General features: G+C 43.2%; 1 long non-coding RNA gene across 2 annotated transcripts in view; it reads left to right on the forward strand.

Moving 5' to 3' along the window:
• The first annotated feature begins 2,013 nt into the window (after positions 1-2,013).
• LOC137862621 (uncharacterized) overlaps positions 2,014-19,144 on the forward strand; it is a 63,475-nt gene continuing 46,344 nt past the window's right edge. For both annotated transcript variants that reach the window (XR_011100431.1, XR_011100430.1), the window contains exons 1-2: positions 2,014-2,145; positions 2,243-2,416. This is a non-coding gene — a long non-coding RNA (uncharacterized lncRNA). The remainder of the gene's footprint in view (positions 2,146-2,242; positions 2,417-19,144) is intronic.

Consider the following 19,144-nt stretch of genomic DNA (forward strand, 5'->3'; position numbering starts at 1 on the left):
GACGAGGGAGCTGAGGACTGGGCGCGTGTCTCAAGGGTCTTCTGTCTTGAGCTGTGGGAAGAGAAAAGAAAACCAGACTTTTTGGTCTCCTTTTCAAACTTCTCAAAAGAAGTAGTGGTGGGGAGAAAGGAAACAGTCAATAGAATGGGCTTACTTATTTTCAGGAAGGAGTGTATCTCCTGACAAGACTTCTCCTCGTCTGTTGAGTTAGGTGTTCTATTCAGTTTCTGCTAAAGCAGTTTCAAGGACACTAAATTATGTCTGTCACTGATTCTGGAAATATCTGATTAACTCTAGCTAAATCAAGACAGGCCAAACGCTGGTACGTACCCTTTACTGAAAATTCAATTACCTCTGGTCCCTCAAGCACAGCTGCCGATGTAGCTGGAGTCTATAGGCATCTTGAGAACAATGTTTTATGTTCATATTCCTCCAGATACGCTGTATTGCTGTGTACCTGCTCACAGGTCTGGAGACAGTATCCGATTTGGTTTGGAGTTCTTAAATTTTTCATTGGTTATGTAGTAGTGATGCTTTGGTAGAAGGGCATAAAGTGAGAATCAATTCTACGGAAAGCTGTGAAAAAACCTGTAGAGCCTTTTTTTTTTTTGTCATTAAGGCTACTGAAACTTATTAAATAAAGCATTTGTTTCCAGACTTATTTTTTGTTAAATAAGAGCAGCTCCCTTTTTTTTTTTTTTTTTTTTTTTTTTGTATCTGAAGTGTTTCAAATTCTAAACCTTCCATCTCTCCCACTCCCAAAATCAAAGAAATGAAATGCTGTAAACTGGTCAAGGCCAGAAAATATGCCATTGCCAGCAAGTCATTGAAGTACCCCTCCAGCACACCTGATCATTTCATAAGCCATTCATCTAGTTTCACTTAGTCATGCTGCATCTGTGAGGTGGGTTTAAATGCAAAAATCAATAGAAAACAAACCCTTAGTCGGCTGGTCTTTGCGGCTGCTTTTATTTTGGTAATTCAATATAAATACATATACTAATCAAATGTTTATTTCCTAATCTTTTGTGTCACCTACTCCATTACGTCCTGCTATCATTAACTAATTAGCAATTAACAACAAATTGTTTCCATGAAATACCATAGGCTACTTTACCATGACTTTTCCTCTCTATCATTTATTAACTCTTGCCAAGGGTTAAGTCACAATGAACAATTTAGGTTACTGGTTTTGCTTTTTTTTTTTTTTTTTTTTTTTTTTTAAGTCATTTGTAAGACTAAAACAAAAGGTCTGATCCATCCCCTGGGGATGTCAGAGCTGATGATACCTGCTTGCACATGAATATATACAATATGTACATATGGTACATAGAGAAAAGATATTTGCTTTATTTGATTGCAGTGTGAGTGCATAATGCATTCTGTTCCCATATATTAATGTGTTTATGGTTTGATGTCATTTAACTTACTGCTAATATGTCTGGATAGAAATAGCACCTTTTGTTCTTTCTGCCCTCCCTTCATCACTATGTTAAATTGTTTGACTGTGTGATCTGTCATGAACAGAACTGCAGTACAGAATCACCTACATTAACGTGCTGAGGAATCGATACAGCGGTGACCTTTAGTGGAGCTGGCATTTAGCGGGGTGGATCAGCTGCACACACAGTACATGACTGCTCGCTCACTTGCTAGATATCTCTCCCCAGAGTCCTGCTACGTGATTTCCCTCCCTTTGATGTCTTGCTCTAATTTTTATCAAGAGTTTTTTTTGCTTGTTTTGACATGATTGGCGGGAGGAAGACTAAGTCTGTCTTTTGACCTAACAAACCCTGCAAAGACGACCATGCAGATGCAGTAAAGTGATCTAGGGTTAGATTTTTAAAACTCAAGAATGTGAAAGAAATCAGGCTTCCTGTGTAAGATCTGTGCTGTGCTGCCACCTTCCCTTCTCTGTGCATGCCTACTCACAGTTGTTTTCAATTACTCCATTATTTGGTCTCCTCCCTCTCCCTTATATTTTCGACTGGTATGAAACCTGGAAGCAGCAAACATCCTTCGATGTCATATACTCTTGTTCTCAGCTGGATGCTAGAAACTTTCCTTTTCATCTATCTCCATTTCACATCTGAAAACAGAGCTAAATGTGAAATTTTGACATGTTTGACTCACACAGGTTGGAAGGTAAGCTGCCCTCTGGTAGCAGGAACCATGGCTATATTTTCTTAAGCTATAACAGAAAAGTGCCAGTGAAAAACATTGGTGTGGGTTAACTCCACAGATGAAACCAAGTTAAGAGTCCAGGCTGCAGTGCTGATCATTTGAATCATTTCCTGCTGTGAGGAGAGACTCTGAGTGACGTCCCGAACTGAGGAACTGCTCCTGGTCTGTATGCTCCGAACAGCTCTGGCACAGGAGAAAATATCCCTCATGGTGCCCAGTTCATGTCCTGGAGGTGGGTGAAACTTCAGTGCCATCGCTCTCAGTGACCGTGCAGTGCTTTGCTGGGGGCACCTTGTGGCAGGCGGGTCAGTTATATTCTGCCCTCACCCCATAAAATACAGAGATCACTATGCGGTGTCTTTGTTCTGCTTGGGGCACAAAGGCAGTCTGAGGAAAGAAGGTAAGTGCCAAACAGCCTGAAGTGATTGCCAGCTTGCCCTCTGGGGAGGCCTGGGAGGATGCACTGGGTCACAGTAGATGTGCTTTTATGGAGTATTTTTTTTTATTTTTTAAAATGAAAAGGCACAACAAGAAATCCCTGTCTCAAGGCAAGGCAGCACTAATCAAATAGTCGTGCTGATGCATTTCCATACTTTCCACTGCCAATGAAGTAATCAGAGTTCATTTAACTATTGTTGTGTCGTTAGGTATCATGGATGAGTTTCTGTGTGTAACAAAAACAGTATTACTGGTATTTTCTTAAGACTTTGACCTTTTTTGTTGTAAAATTTGATGTGTAAAACTTTGAAGTTAAGGATGCTTTACTCTTCTAGCTAAGTAAACTAACAGCTCACTTAACTGGGAGTTTTTAATGCACAGCCTCACACGTGAATTATTGTCTGCTCCTCGTTCTTACCTTGCCCTTTTCTTCCTTTCTGTGGCCATTCCTCCCCCACCAGAAGCAGCACATAGCCACCCTTCCTTTGCTTAGGAGTTTCTTCATCTCAATCTTCTGCTCTGTAAGAACTTGTACCTGACACGTCCCCTCTGCTTGTAATGAGCTTTCACTCAAGTCGCTGATCAATAGCAGAAACCAGCAGGTCTGTCGCTATTGCTTGTTTTCTCTATCTTGAATCTGCCAAGATAGATTAGACTATTGCCAAGGTCACTCAATATGTTGCAAGTGAATGAAAAGATATCTAGTTGACTTTTTAGGACAGGACTGCAAAAAGGCAAGACTGGAGCTGAACTGAGTGTACAATAACAGATGAAATCTGCATCAAGGTCACAGGAGACATTGTTAAGGGAACCTTTGACATATGTAAGCAAGATGCACATCCCCCTTCAGAGGAGACATTATTACGCTGCTTCTAAGGTAAAGTATCTTGGCAGTATCATATGGAAAGGAACAGACAAAAAATCGAGGAATTGCAATCAGAGAAACTCAGGTGAGGCTCTCATGAAATCAGTAGGATATTTACATGTTTTTCTGGGTGTGGGGACTCAGCTGTTGGAAGTCACAGGAACAGGAGTAGCCTTGTGCTAATCACTCCACCCCAGAGGCAATGGCATCCTCATGCCAATGCAGCTGGAGGCGGCAGTGATAATGTGAGCAGTCAGCACTAGCACAGTGCTGGTTTAAGTGTCTGATGTGCTCCAGAAGCCTCTTGTGTACTGGGGTTCTTGTACAGCTGAGATGTGTAACTTCTGTGAGCAACAAGAAAGGAAGAAAATAGGCAGCATGAGTCACTTGAAGAAAAAGGCTGTTGGATTAGCGATGACTAAAATCTCAGAGAAGCAAGGTTTATAGTAAGTAGTTATATATTTTATTAGGCTGCTGTAATGGGGACAGGTATCTTTGTGCCTTTTATGTCTGAAAGCTTGTCTTTTTTTTTCCAGTTCCATCAATTGGTTTAATAAAATACACTGTCTATTTAAATCTTCTAGCCTCAGATTGTCTGCCACAAAACAGCTAATAAAATTACAGCTATCTTTTGAATATAACTGTTTCACTTAATGGATTGTCTTGGCCATGTTGCAGTGATGTGAAGAACCCCCTCAGAATAATGCTTGTCCTTAGACTGCAGGACAAGTTAACATCTATTAACATCTATGGATGTTAACAAGTCTTCCACTAGAAAAATCTGAGAGTCGTAGGGTTAGCCAGTTTAACAAATAGACACGAGACTTGCTTCCATAGAAACCAAAAAAGAAATCTCCACTTGCTCTTTGCTCCTAGGCTTGCATTTCAGACTCTTTGAGAGTTTGAAGCTATTTGATCTAGGACTTGAAATTCAGTTTCTCTGCATTGAGATGAAGTGTAGCTGGGTATGTGATTTAAGTATAAAAGTTAGAAGAGTTATTGAATTAGTTGTTCTGTTTAATGTCAGTTAGGCTATTCATACAGTCTTGAGTAGAAGCATGTGCTTGATTGCTGCCTTAGCCTGGAACTGAAGCGGTTGGGAATACAGCAATGGAAGTAACCGGAGTGTAACAGATCCTTTGGAAGGCATGAAGAAGGTAACAGGGCACTTCTGCTTTCCTCTGCTTCTTCATGTCCATGAGGACACCCTTGCAGGGCTTAGGTCAGAGGATCAGTGATATTAGTGGATGAAGGAAGTTGTGGTAATTAGTTGAATTGTAAAAGGGAATCTCATAATTTCCCACAAGAGAACCCCTAACGGACAATTATAAACTGCCAAAACTTTCAGTCTGCTGCAGTTGTTCTGTGTTTGACCTGAAGTCTTCAAAGGCCTGCAGACTTAAAACCCATTTGAGTAGTCTGAGTGCATAGTGACTGAACAGCCAGCTGAAAAAAGGCAAATAGAAGTCTGCAGCTTTGACTGTACTTATCCTACGGTTTTATCTCTTCCTAATTGAATTTTAAATATGCTGATCATGAGTCACTGAATGAGGACAGACTAAAGCACCAGATGAAAATGCAACAGCAGCACTGAACTTGCCTCCTGGCTTTGAAACGTACAGCGTTGCTCTCACTGAAGCTCATCGAGCCAGTGGCTTCAGTTTGCACGAGCACCAAGGTTTGGGGCCTCAGAAGCTCAGCCATCAGAGCCATCCAGCAGTGGGCACCAAGCATGTCCTTGAGGTAGAGACACCGTGTTGCTGAGACAGTTAAAGGCAGACTGAGGATTTCTCAATAATGTGAGTTCTTGCCCTGCTGTCTGTTCCTCTCTTTCCCTGCTTTGGCTTCCAAGCCACTAGTGAGTTAGATTTTCAATTTCAGGCAGGTTGGCACAGAGTAAGGCAACTGCTAGGGAGGTGCTGGCATGTGAGCCCTGCTCGCAGCTGAGGGTGGAGAATCTTTCTCCTCTTGAATCTGAGAGGCTGGATTTGATATAGCAGCACCTAATGTGTCTGCCAGAACGATCTGCACCAGAAATCAGTTTAATAATTTGAAGAAAATCTTGTCTGTTTGCAAACAGAGGTAACAGCCACCTAGGGATGTGAAGGACAACTTCAAGCACTTGTTTTGGTCTTCTACAACATGGTGTTTTTTCAGTTTGGGGATCTTTCCTTCTGTTTTTCTCATTGTTAGGCTCCACAACTAGCTTCCAGTGGGAATTACAGTGATAGCATGCAGAATTGGGAGGCAAAGTTCTGAGTCAGCTCATCTGCTTTATCTTTAGAAAGTGGAAATGGGAGAAAGCTGGCAGCAAAGTGGCAAAAGAAAGGGAGAACAGGACTGATTCCCTGACCTGGGGGGACTTGACTTGTACTAGATAGTGTTCTTGTCTGCAAATAATGGATCAGACTGTCAAAACTGTGCTATGCTACTGCTCAGCCCTGTATTGTGGGAATCAAAGGTGAGTCTGTGCCATGCAGGGCTCATGATTTGATTAAGGTAGAGCATCTTTGGTCTGACTGTGGTAGTATCTCCAGCTCAGTCCTCTGCTTCACCTTGCAGACCTGCCAGACCTTCACAATCCCTGGTCAGGGGTGTGAGGAAGTTCAAATACAGTGCAAAAGTTTGTTTTGAGGAGGGAATATATCCCACTCTGTTTTTTTTTTTTTTTTTTTTTTTTTAATATTGAATTACTCTGGTCACACAATGTGTTTTAAATACAGAAAGATTACCTATAAAGTGTGATAATTAACTGATGTGAGCTGTTTTTTTTTCAGGGGTGTGGGTTTCTAGGCCAGATTCTGGGGAAGGAAGGTAGTGTCTGAGATAGTGCTGGTGTGTCAGCGGCAGCGTCTTGTTACAGCCTTCCCAATGTGCCCAGGCAATCTTTGCTGATGGGATATTGATCTTGGTCTTGTCTGTTGCAATGGATTCTGGAATGAATCGCTATAAAACAAGCGTGTGCTTAGTTTTATAGGATATTTTTCTACCCCTGAATTTCTTTTTACATGTTTTTATTTCAGCATCTCGTTGAAAACACAGTATTTTCTTCTAAAGAGCTTTGCTTGTTTACGGAAGTGTTGAGAGATTTAGACATAACAGTCAGAGTAATCAAATGGCAATACAAATGGAAGCTGAGATTGGAGGCAAATTGTGAGAACTGGAACCTGTTGCAGACTTCTAATAGCTAATTGTTGAACTATTCATTTCATTAAAGCCAAAACAAAAGTGTTGGAATAATCAAGAATTTGCTTTGTTTGTGGCACGCTTTCTGTTTCTCTTGTTGATGCAATTACTTTAAACTGAAGCACTCAAAACTGCAAAAGGATTTGGATGTCTTCCCTTATCTTTGAAAAGGGCGACAAACATCTTCAGCTTGTAGAAAATGTTGTAGCTCAGTTGGCTTTATTAGCGTGATGAAATGTGATGCAAAGAGATGATTCATTTTCCTGGACTTTGTGAAAAGTGACTCTTGGCCCGTGCTTTTTCCTTCCTGTTCAACAGCTGCACCTGCCTACATGCAGCCTGGGAGTTCATGCCCATGGCATTAGTGCGAAATAAAGCTTTTTTGCTCATTTTTCTTCCTGCTCTGACACTTGTGCCCACTGACCTGTTTTACTGAGGCTGTTACTTCCAGCCTCCCCAAACAGCAAAGGAAGCCTCTGCCAGCAATGGGGGCATGTGGAGCCTCCGTTGGTGTGAAGAAGGGCACTCAGCGTCTGACCTCCCTCTTCTGGCCTTATTTGAGTTATTCTCCTCTCTGCCTCACTGCACAGCAATTGTCGTTATTCCTCTGGGAACAAGAAACACCTTCCTGAGCTGAGGGCACAAATCCTGACCACGAGGAGGAAGAGGGAGAAGAGTCAACGCTTCCCACCCAAAGGTGGTGCGCGCTCCGGTGTGCCCACAGCCTCTCCTCCCTAGCAGGCTGCTTCGATATTTGGCAGCAAAAACCCTCTCCTTGGCTGGACTAGCGCAAACAGGTACAATTGCGACATGAAAGGCTATTTTCCATTTCATAAGGGAGGTGTTAGACATAACACAACAGTTATAAACTAATAGCTGGGTCGTAATATTTGCCCTTGTATTCTGCGGCACGTGTTTAATTGCCCATGGGTTCTGCCTCCTGCTCTTCTAATAAGCTGAGCGTGGCTTAGTGGCTTCCCTGCTAGGAACAAGGAACACTTGCACCTTCTGCCGGAGAGGAACGGAGCTGCTTCAGCACCCGGTCTGAGGAAGGATGCTCACGGGTACCCCTGGGCATCCCGCCCTGCTTCTCCTGCTGGCTGCGGGGGGTGCAGCCGAGGCCACCTCCGAGCTGTCCTGTGGGGCTGCCCCCTGCGATGTTCCCTGGGTGTCCGTATGCACAATTCCCGCTTCTACAGGCTGCTTTTCCTGGGGAATTGCAGCTGGAGCTCATGGTTGCTTAAATGTGTTCGTTTTTGTTCGGGCAGGCTGTGTCGATCTCTCCTTGTATGCCCGTATGTGATAGAGATGTGCAAAATAGTGCAGTGCCAGCAACCCTGCCAAGCTCTTAGTAAACCTAAAAACTGAGCAATCTTTCCCTTTACGCTTCTGCATAAAAAAGGAAAGGATATTTTATAAGAATATAAAAGTTTCCAGTAATGTTAGATGCGTGTATTTTCATCGGGTTTCACGGTGTTATGATAGCAGCCATCACTTCATTCAGTGCATTTTCTCGTAGTGAGAAGAAATCGTAATGCTGAATCCACCAACTGTAGGCATTAGGTACAGTAAGACTGCAAACTAACAGCAGCTGCAATGGGAAGATGGACATGTTTGTAAGCATTCGGGGAGGGCTGCGAAGTGTGCTGATTTTTTTTCTCCTGAAAGATGGATCTTTCCTTCTCTGGTGCCTGGGGCTGTATTCCATTGTGGAAGCTGTGTCCTCATTAATGAGTGAGCATTTTCTTGAAATGGAAAGTGGGTAATGGTTTTAGTCAGAACAAAATGGAAGTGACAGGAGAATGAGATTATATAAACGCACGTGTGTGCGTGTTAAATTTCAAAGTGTCTCAGTTTCTTGTTTTCATGGCATATGAAAATTGTAAAGTGAGGAAAAATATCACAAAATGTGAAGCTGCATCAAATATCATGGATTTACTGTTTTTTTTTTTTTTTTTTTTTTTTTTGTTAGAAAGGAACAATTTGAGGATATGTAAAACATTTGAAAAACAAACTTTGAAAAACAAAGCTGGTTGCTTGGGAGAACAGAGTGGAGTACAAAGCTGAAGCAATTGTAAATTGTATCCTTTGGAAGTAGATACACATTTCCTAACAAATCTAGCATCTTTATTATTTCAAAGCCATTCATTAACCAACATGCTTGGGTTTGTGGGAATTTAAAGAAAAATGTAACAGCTGTTTTATTTGTTTTCTCCTTTCTGAAGGTGTGATTTGTTGAGTGTTCGTTTCTGATGCTTGTTGCTGCTGCAGGTGACAAGAGCTCATTACAGAGGAGAGGCAGCGGGCTCATTCGGTGGGTGGGGATGGGAGGACGTGGGATCTGAGCTGTGTGTTGGGAGCATGGCCTGCGTATTCTACACAGTTAGCTTGGATTGGTGCATTTTGGCAGCAACAGTCTACGGACAGTGCTGAGGATCAAAAAAAAAAAAGTAGCTAAGAAGAATAAATGTATGGGGTCCCACTGGGAAATTTTTAGGATCTATAAACTGTTGAGATTTTAAAACTTTATTATGTTTGTTTACCAGAGACACATGCTTTCTGCCAGATACAATATTAAGAAAGAATGTTTTTCTCTGAAGTTGTTGTACACCACGGTGTCTGCTATGATGCCTGTAGCACAGAATTGCATGCGTGGCTTTGGGGCACGCAGTGTGTACACACCCTGACACCAGGCAGATCCTGGCATCCTCCTGAGGTTCAGACCAAGGCAGCTTTCCTAGGGAGCAGGACACTGAATGCCCTCCAAACAACCCTTTGACAGCAATGGCTGTTTTGTTTGAGGGAGCCTGGCTTATTTTGCAGTGCTGCTCCCTTTGGAGCCAACAAACTGTAACTGGTGTGAGCTCGTGATCGAGTGCAGTGCAACAAACAGCTTGGGTTGTCAGCTCATGGGGGGGTCACTGGCCACATGTGCCTGTTTGGTGCAGCTGCAATGCCCAGGAAAGCATCCTGGCTTGGCACAGAGGGGAGATGCAGCTGAGGTTTCTGCTCCCAGCTCTGCAGCCCAGGGCTGCTCGTGGCTGTGCTGGAACGAGCGGCCGCTGCATGTGCCCTGTCCTGCAAAGATGGGCAGGCAGCCCCTGGGGAAGCAAAATAAGGATAGCTTTCTCTAACAAACGTGTTTTAGGCAGAAACCAGACCCTGTTCCTTGCTGGGGTGGCCAGGATGGCTCTCAGTGACGCAGGATTTCTGCAGGTGGTTTTGAGGCAATGCTGTGCAAGACTTCTTCAACCCAACCATAAGAATCAGTCTTCAGCTCTGGGTTCTTCATGTTGGTGTGTTGGACTCCTGGAAAATGCTGTGGCCTGGGGCTCTTGGCATTAAATCCTGCTTCCATAAGGTCAAGGGCATGGCAGCTCAGTTGGTATGGGTAGAGTTTCAAGATTTATTAGGCTACCCCTCAGCTGGCTTTCTCCCAGAGGCCTCCTGCAGGTGCATACCTTCTGCACCTTGACGAGGCTGCAGTGCACTGGGAGAAATTGCTTCTTCCTGAGTTGATCCAACCCACATTCTTTCACTGGTATGTGGAGGCTGATGCATCTGGAATACTCAGTGGTTGCCAGAAAATTGGGATTTCTGCCATAGAAATTTGACAGAACTTATAGGAAACAAATGTAGAAGTTGAGTTATGATTAGTGGTCCATGTTCCCAGGTGGCATAGCTTCGTTTCCACCAGTGAGGCAGAGCTCAGCTGAAATCCAACTCCCAGCATTTTTTAATGAGAGTGGGAACTTGTGGTTATTTCCCAACTGGAGAGATGCCTTTTGATTGGAAGGGGGGACACTCACAGAAAAGCACTGCATTTTTTTTTGGCATTTTGATAAATGAAACGATCTGAAGCTGTTGAAAGATCCCTGTAAACAAAAACAAACAAAAACATAGACTACAAGATGACTGTAGTTCTTTAAAACTGCAGGTCTTGGAAGCTCATAACATTGAGGAGATCTACTAAATTAGGAAAATGAAAAACTAATGGGATGTCCCTTTAGATGAAACAGAAGCAAAAGAGCCTAGCAAAGTGGTTGGTGAAGTTCTTGTATAACAGGCAGTAAAAGGCTCTCCTTACTTTGCATACTCCACTTGAATAATAGGCTTTTTTAGCTCAATACATTGTTTTCCTGTTGGTATGTTTAGGTTGTACAAGCTTGCAGGCTGTAGCTGACAAGCATCAATATTGTTGCCGTCATCATCATTACCTTCTGCAGCAGCTGAGACCTGGCCATCTCAGGGGTGTCATTGCCTGCTTGGCGTCTTATTTCTCTTGCCTGCAATAAGCCTCCCATTGGGCACCATCCATAACACTCAAAGACATCAAAATGGTCTCCTGCTGCCCTGGGGACTTCTTTTATGTCTCTGGCATACAGAACGCATGTTCTGTTTGGAAGAAGGTGGCATAGAAAAATGACAATTTATTAACCCTACAAACCAAATTTATAGCATGGGTTATGTCTGACAGTCCCAAGCATGAAAAGCAACAGATGATCTAAGGTATCAGAGCTGGAAGAGCTGGTAGTATTTTTACATGTTTAGTAGCTTTAGAGCTTTGCTCAGAAAGTAATGTGTATTTTTGTGACCAGTACAGTCATGGTAGGTCAAATATAACACCAAGGGGCATCCATTTATATTAGAATGCTTCTCTTCTCCTCTAAGCAGGTTCCTCTGCTCATGTTGCTGGCAGCAAAGCAGAGTTTTGGAAGCTGCTGTTTACCTGTTGGTAAAACTTAGATAGCGTCTGGTGGCATTGTCTTTGCTCACACCTTTTGCAATGCTTTAGATAGCAGCTACTGCTCCCGTAGGAAGAAAGAACCTGCCAGAATGAATTCTGGCTGTGATTTTCAAAAAGGTTTAATGTGGGTAGCTATACAAATCTGAGAGAATGCTGGTGAGAGTTTGATTTCTAATTTAATTTTATTTGATAGTGCATGAAACAAATCATATCATTGCTATGTACAGAATTAAAAAGCATAGCAGGGGATAACTTACTTTGTAGCTACTGTCTGTGAAGTTAAATAGCATCCGGCAAGTGTTTTACAAAGTTCTGTGTTGTTTCTATGAGGACGGAAGAGAGGAAAAATATTCTGGAGGAAGGGGAAAATGTAAGGTTTGTTGGGGAAAAAATAAAGAAAAAAAGCTGAGTTGTCAGTTTGTATTGACAAAACTTCAGAGCATCAGCTAACGGGAATTTACGAGCTGTAACAGGTTTGTAGGGGATATTGTACCAAACAGGCTGTGTGTGTTTACGGCGGTGATAACTCTTGGCTGGTAGACAAACCAGGAGGTTCGTATACGTGTCTGTCTGTTACTGCATGTAAATAAATAAATAACTAAAAGTAAATGAAGATCTGATGATATTGGAAGAGCCAGAAAAGGCAAATGATGAACTGCTGTGAAGAAGTTTGTATCTCCAGCTAAGGAAGCACACTGGAACTGGTGATGTGACCTCGGCACTGCCTACAGAGGGGTACATCTGAAAGTCAATTAAGGCATCTGGTGCATGTATGGAGCAGGGGCAGACTGTTCCCATGGTGCTGGGTTTTGCTGGTGGGTAGGGCTGGAACAGCCCATCGGGGTGCAAGTGCCCCCCTGGCAGCCCCTCGGCACGCTGTCCTCTCACCTGTGCAGCCCCGTGCCCTGCCACGGGCTGGCTGCAGGAAACCAGAAAAATCAGGGCTCCTGCGGCTGAGCTGCAAACCCCTGGCTTCCATGTAAGCCAAACCTGAATATTAGCCTGTCAAAAACCACGTAAGAAAAACTGACCTCATTTGCAGGTAGCTGCAAAGAAATTTCTTCTCACTCACAATATTATGAACACTTGTTCACAGGAGCCATCAAAATTGTCACAGACATATGCATAAAAAAAATATTTTTTTCACTCTCTTGTTTCCTTTGATGTTGTGCTGGTTAACATGAAATGAACTTGGACTTAGGATAGTTGTTTGGATGGAAGGGGAGAGGGTGGCCAAGTAGAGATCTATAGGGTAAATTCCTCCATACTTCCCATATGTGTGTAACTTCAATCACTGCTCTTTTTATTCAGATAACTTGTAGGTTATGTGTTGTAAATAGCAGCTGGGAGATCTGAAAATCGAGAATACAACTTGGTAGGACTTTGATGTGATATGTGAAACATAAAGATTAGCAGAATCAAATACAAAATTTGCCATTAAAATATCGTTGCTAAATAGCTTAAGATATGAACGGATGCTTAATTATGGAGAAAAAAGCGTTTACAATTTTTTGAATGGAAATGGGAAAATTGAGTCTTTTTGACTTACAGGGAGCACACTAATTTAAAACGGAAGAGTGAAATTGGGTTTCTGTGAGTTAAGTATAAATTAATCTAGCTGCTGTAAATAAGCTAGTGTTGAAAGAGATTAAAAAAAATCCTTTGATAACAAATGTTTCTGAAGCCAACATCAAGTACTTTAAAATACTGAAAATCTTTTGTGATCAGCAGTATAACCTCCAGGCACTGATCATGTTTGGGATTTGTAGGATTGATCCTAAAATGGCATAGAAAACAACAACAAAACCAAAAGATTATGAATTAGACATTGTAAGATGTCAGAACAAAATTTTGCAGCCTTGTATCTGGGTCTCGTGCCACTGTTAATTAGAAGTGTGCAGCCACTGTCAATGGCAGTATTGCCCTCATCCTGCAACTCTCTTTGCCTGTAAGGACAGAGAAGCAGACTAGACAAATGTGTTCTGCTGTGCACAACCCTTGTATGGTAGAATTAGTCAATTCTGAATCATCTGAATAGCAGACAATATATTTCTAAATGTAGAAGTAGCAGCTGAAGACAGCACCAGGGTCTCTTCCAGTTCAAACAGCAGCATGAGTCTATGCATCTGCGTAAACATCCTCTAAAATAACGTGGTGCTTGAGAGAGGAAGATAAATCTTGCACAGCGTATTTCCTCTGTAGTCCCTTTTTTTGTGCTTAATGTGTAGTTGTGCATAATCATCTGCCTCATCACATTCTAATGGTTGAGTTTATTGTATAAAGAAATCAGAGACTTGCTCTTCCAATACACCACGTCACAGCTCGGCTTTGTTGTGTTTGCCTGTTTGAGCTACCCTGGGGGAAATGAGTGTTCTTTCAGTCCTTGAACAAATAGATCGCTACAAAGATGTGTCAGTAGATTTGCTTTGTTTGTGCTGGTGCACTTGACACTAGTTGGGAAGTCAGCTTCCTCTTAGTAAATATCTGTTTACTTCTGCCTCCTTGGGTGCTAGGCAGAACTGCAGGAAAAGGAGGTGTCTTGTACTGACAGGACTGTAAGCCTCAAGCTTGTCGCTTTTTCCAACTGCCTCGACAGTTTTAATATGAGATATCATCTTTTATCTCTCCCTCCAAGCCTTGCATCTTTTTTTAGGTTGTTTCAGATGCAGTAGCCTGGGTAAAGCTTTTTATGTCCATTCATGAGAAGGAACCCAAACTTTTTAAGGGGTACTGGCTCTGGCCTACTTGGAGTTTGGGAAAAATGTGAGCCATGCTGCCATGACCAAGCAATGCTGCCTGCCTTCCGTTGTGGGCAGCAAGCCTTGTTTCTCAGCAGCCGTGGTGATGGGGCCGTGCAGTCTCAGGAGCTGCGTTGACCTGTCCAGAGAATTTGGAGTACAGCCGGGGTGAGCCCCTCACTCACAGACCTGCCCATTTCCACTGATATAGTATCTTCTTCTTCTGTAGCTCACAGACTGACTCCAGTGTCATGAGATAAAATTTTCCTTTATTTATATCTCAGCTGCATGATCCAGGGAGTCTGCTGGTCTAATAATAAATGTCTGTCACATAATTCAAAGTAAATAAATCCCATGATAGTTAATCATGTGTTGGGCACAAATCACTTACAATTTCAAACACAATGTTCCTTTATATTAAAAAAAAAAAATAAAAAATAAATAGATTTAACGATGGGGAAATTTAAAACCAGAGTATCTGAGCTGAGTGTCAGGTTTAATTTTCACTTACTAAAAATATTAGTTAATGTCAAATTTCTTAAATAAATATCATCTGAAGAATTTATTCATAGCAAATGCAAGTACCTTTGCAACCTTTGTTTTCAGCTGAAACAACATGCTTTGTGGGATTATTAAATGCTATTCTGTGAGCTTTGAATTTCAAATGAAGTAGGTTCAAAAGCCTCCGGATTGATTGAAGAGTAGATGGAAGGAATCAGCTCCAGACCTGCTGTCTGACCTTGAACGAGTTGTGTCAGTGCTTAACACTTCAGCTTGCACCTTGATCCGGGGGTAGGGATAATTACCTCGCTTCGTAAAAATGGAAGCAGAATTCCTTCTTATTCTCTGCAGCACAACTTCCAAATACTTTTATTGTGATGAGAAGTAGTATATAAGGCTACTTTTGCAGCTAGTGTTGTAGGTTGAAAACCAGGGGTCTGGGTTTGCTCGGTGGTTCGGCCACAGTTCTCCTTGGTGACTTTGGACAGACGGCCTGTCTCTGTGTCTTGGTGCCCGCTGGTGTTTTTGTCTTCCACTTTCTTACTTCTGCACCTTATAGGTTCCGAGGTGTGTCTCCGTGGGTATGAATACCAGTGATACAACCAAGTTCAGAATTAAGTGGGTGAAGGAAGAGAATTTGGCTTATATCCTGGGTGAGTGGACGTGGAGCACCAGAACAGAAAGGTGCTACACGCAGTCTGTTTGTCAGCCTGGTCTGTTCCATCCTGGTGCCTTTAAAATAACACCTTTTTTGGCTAAAATATAGGGATGTAAAACACAGCTCAGACTTTCAGGCAGCTGTCCCACACCTTTGGCCCTTCCTGCAGGTTCTCTACAGAAACAGGGCTACCCAAGCACTTGCTGTGCTGCAGTGGTAGTGCACGTGGCAGAGCCAGCAGCGGGAGGAGAATACACACTGAAGCTTTTTTTGTCATTTTCTTGGGGAAAAAATCTTTATTGCTACTCTGTGAAACCTGAGGGAAGGATTTTGTTCTCAGCAGGGAAAAGACGGGTTTGTTGCTTTGAAGAAAAACATATCTCCAGCAGCCTGCAGCAGGGAGGCCTGTCCCCCTGCTATAGCTGGACTCATGGCAGGTCTTTCACCCCGGTGAATAAAGCCACGTGCTAGGGACAAGCGACGTGCAGCTGCAGAGGGGTCAGCCATCAGCAGTGGTGTGGGTGAGCAAAAGGGGAGAAAGCTGAGGCACTTCAGCCCCCTGTGAGGGTTGTGACGCCATCAGGATTTTGCTGGTGATGGTTCAGCTGATGCTGTCCTTGGCAGGTTCCCTTGGCAGAGAGGGGAAGGAGGATGCCGAGGGATTGCCTCCTAGAGCCGTACCTCCCTGTGGGGCAATACTTTCCCGTGTTTGCAGTGCAAAGGAGACAGAGCTGAGCTGAAAACAGCCCTAACTGAGATTTCCTCCAACTAGAAAAGAGATGACACTGGGGGCGATCAGTATGTTATTGTCTCAACACATTGAACAAATTTGTAGTGAGTCAGAAAGGGGCTTCTATGTCAAACACGGTCGTTTTCCTATTCCTTCCTTCAGTGTGAGTCCTTATTTTCCAAGTATTCATGCACATCTCCATCGTAACTGGTAATTTGACAAGTACAGAATAACTTGCATTGGCTGCTTTCAGCTGCCTTTTAGTGCTTGTATTTGCAGCCAGATACCCCACGTGCTCCATTAACACTGCTTTCATGGAACATTTATGCAACTTTATTACAGTATTTTTATTTCTGAGGATTATTTATTGAGCAGCAGCTCTGAAGGTTAGGCAGACACATTTAGGAACTGTGATGTATGTTTATCCTTCAGCTGCTTCAGCGTCTGAGTGCCGGGGAGTTGTTAATTGTAAGTACGTGAAGTTCAGCAGCACAGCGTTATCAGGAGCGTTTGACTTGGGGCTGAAATTCAAATGTTTGTAACTTAAAAGAAGAAATAAGTCTTCAGGAGATGGAAGGCAATCTCATGACTGAGGGTAAAGAGAAGGGAGGTAGTTGGATGCAATTTGTGAGAGCAAAGTCGGTGCTACCATGTTTTTTGAGGTCACAGGGATGATGTTAGTGCTGAATCCGGTTTACCTAGCAGTTTCACACGTCAGCGACCTCCTTATATTATTACACCACAATTAAAAATGAATAGAGTTCTCCTCCCTCTTCTGTATTAGTTAACTTCTCCGTATGCTGGTAGGCTAAATGGGTATTGAACTGTTTAATTAAACAGCAAAGTCTGGGGAGAAGCCAGGAGCATGCTGTCAAATTAAAGCAGTTGCCTGTGTAAACAGCCTCCCATAAATCAGATTCTCTTGTATACATAACAATTGTTAATTGAATAATTACCTAAGTTTCATCTCTTAATTTTTTCCTCAGGAAATGCATTAGATTTATTTGGAAGCACTGGATTTTATAGCATGTTTTAATTTAACAAAGCTGAAGGTGCAATATATGTGCTAGTAGGTATGCAGACATTTCCAGGGTTTGCGGTGCAGAGCAGGCTGGGTGCCCTGCAGCACCCCTGCCTTGTGGCAGCTTGTGGGTGTCTGCTATACTCAAACCTACCTTGACTGCAGAAGTGCTCAGAGCTATCCTTCCTAAGAATAGGAATGGTTTGACAACAATTGGAAGCCAGCACTAGGAGGTACTTGCTTTATATTTTCTTTTTTTAAAAGAGTGCTGAGAATATTTGCCTTGCTCTGTAGATATCCTTTCATGAACTCTTCCTGAGATGGATAAGGCCATGTCTTCCTGCAGAGCTGTTTTAAGCAAGCTGTTACTCGTGGGCTGCTGTTTCCAACATGGAAATTGCCTTGTGTCTCTGCACTACTTCAGGGATGCGCACAGAAAGCAGTGGGCGCTGCTACAGCCCGGGTCAGCTCTGTGATGAGCTCCCATAAAGGGAGTCCAGCTCATCATTAGCATGGCCACTGTATAAACGTCCATCTGGTCAGATGAATCCATACCCAGTGTTTTTTGGGAAGCAATTCAAAGCAATCCATCATGCTGCTGCAGACCGCAGCAGCACAACATGGGTGTTGGGCCTGACATTTCCTGACCAGAAGGAGGTAATTCTCAATATGCACAGAAATAGAAAACCTGGCCTTTATTGAGCTGATCGTTTGCTGTGTTCCCCTTGACAGAAGGGGAAAAAAAAGTGCTGCTCACTTTCTGCTTATAAAAAGAAAATAAGTGTCTTTGCAAAACCTCCTTGCCTTCTCCAAGGCTGTCTCTATCCTGTGGCTTTATAAAAACACGGTTGCTGTGAAATCTTTCTCCAGGGAGATATTCTTCTCTTTGCTTGTGTCTGTGTGCGCTGTGCGTCAGTACTTTGCAGAGATGTAGTTTGGGCATGAAAGCCAAAGCCGTGGGGACAGCATTTAACACAGCTCTGCCAGTGGTTGCTCTCTGTCCTGCTGGCTCACAGGATGCCACCTGCCCCTCCTCTCTTATGGGGCAGACCCAGGATCACCTCTCCAGCCCCCAGGTAACCATCAGGCTCCACCATCTACAAAGAGTCGAGGGAAGTTTGAAGCCAGGAGCATGTGGCCTTGCAGGCTGAGCTTGTGAGAGGTCTTTGTCTGCAATTGTGAAAGTCAAGGATGAGCATTGTGAAACTCGGCCTGAACACAGCTGGAACTGCTGCTGACAACACGCTGCATTTCTGTGAAGGTGTGTGAGGAAACGAGACAAAGATCTGAGTAGCTGCGAGAGAAATCAATAGGAAAGCACTGCTCAAAGCAGCAGGCACGAGGTAGCACAGGCTTGGGAAAAAGCTGAGGAGGAGCCTTAAATTTGCAAGTGAAGTAAGGCTCTTGTTTTTCCATTGCTTCAGCCACCAAAAGCGAAGGAGCAAGGAGGAGTGTAAGCTTAGGAAAAAGGCCCATGAAGAAGATTAAACACAATCTTTATAAAAAGTGAAGACAAGTCCGAGTGAAGTGTTGAAGGTGATTGGATGCCTAAAATTCTTCAAGAAGGAAAGCAATGATCTGTCAACAACCTCTGACCCTCTTGCTGAGCAGGGCACAGAGCAATGTGCTTGCCGAGAGGGAACTCGGCTGCACGGAGACACTTCTTAGATGCCAGCACCAGAGCTCCGTAAGAACAAACTAGATGTGCATCTGTTAGGGCCAACAAAAATATGCTTGGGTGGAGAGAGGATTTGCAGCCCCTTTCTGCAGCTTTATTTTTTGCTGCCAGGTTGTCAGCAGTTCCTTCCAGTTTTCAGATTTATTTGATCGCAGATGACATCTTAAACCTAAAATGGTCCAAATTTTGGGGCACAGAGCAGAAATCTCATGAGCTTACCTAACAGCAGCTCTCTGAAGCACTAGTATCAGAATGCTTTTAGTGCTAAGATGGGAAGAGATGTCTCATGGAGCATGATCATGCTCCTTGTTGTTTGACAATGTGGTGTCTTTGTCACATGAAACTGCAGCAGCCGATTTGGCTGCTCCTGGCCAGGGCCTCCTGGTGTGGCTGGCACC

The sequence above is a fragment of the Anas acuta genome, chromosome 11, assembly GCF_963932015.1.
Source record: "Anas acuta chromosome 11, bAnaAcu1.1, whole genome shotgun sequence".
Classification (NCBI taxonomy): Eukaryota; Metazoa; Chordata; class Aves; order Anseriformes; family Anatidae; genus Anas; species Anas acuta.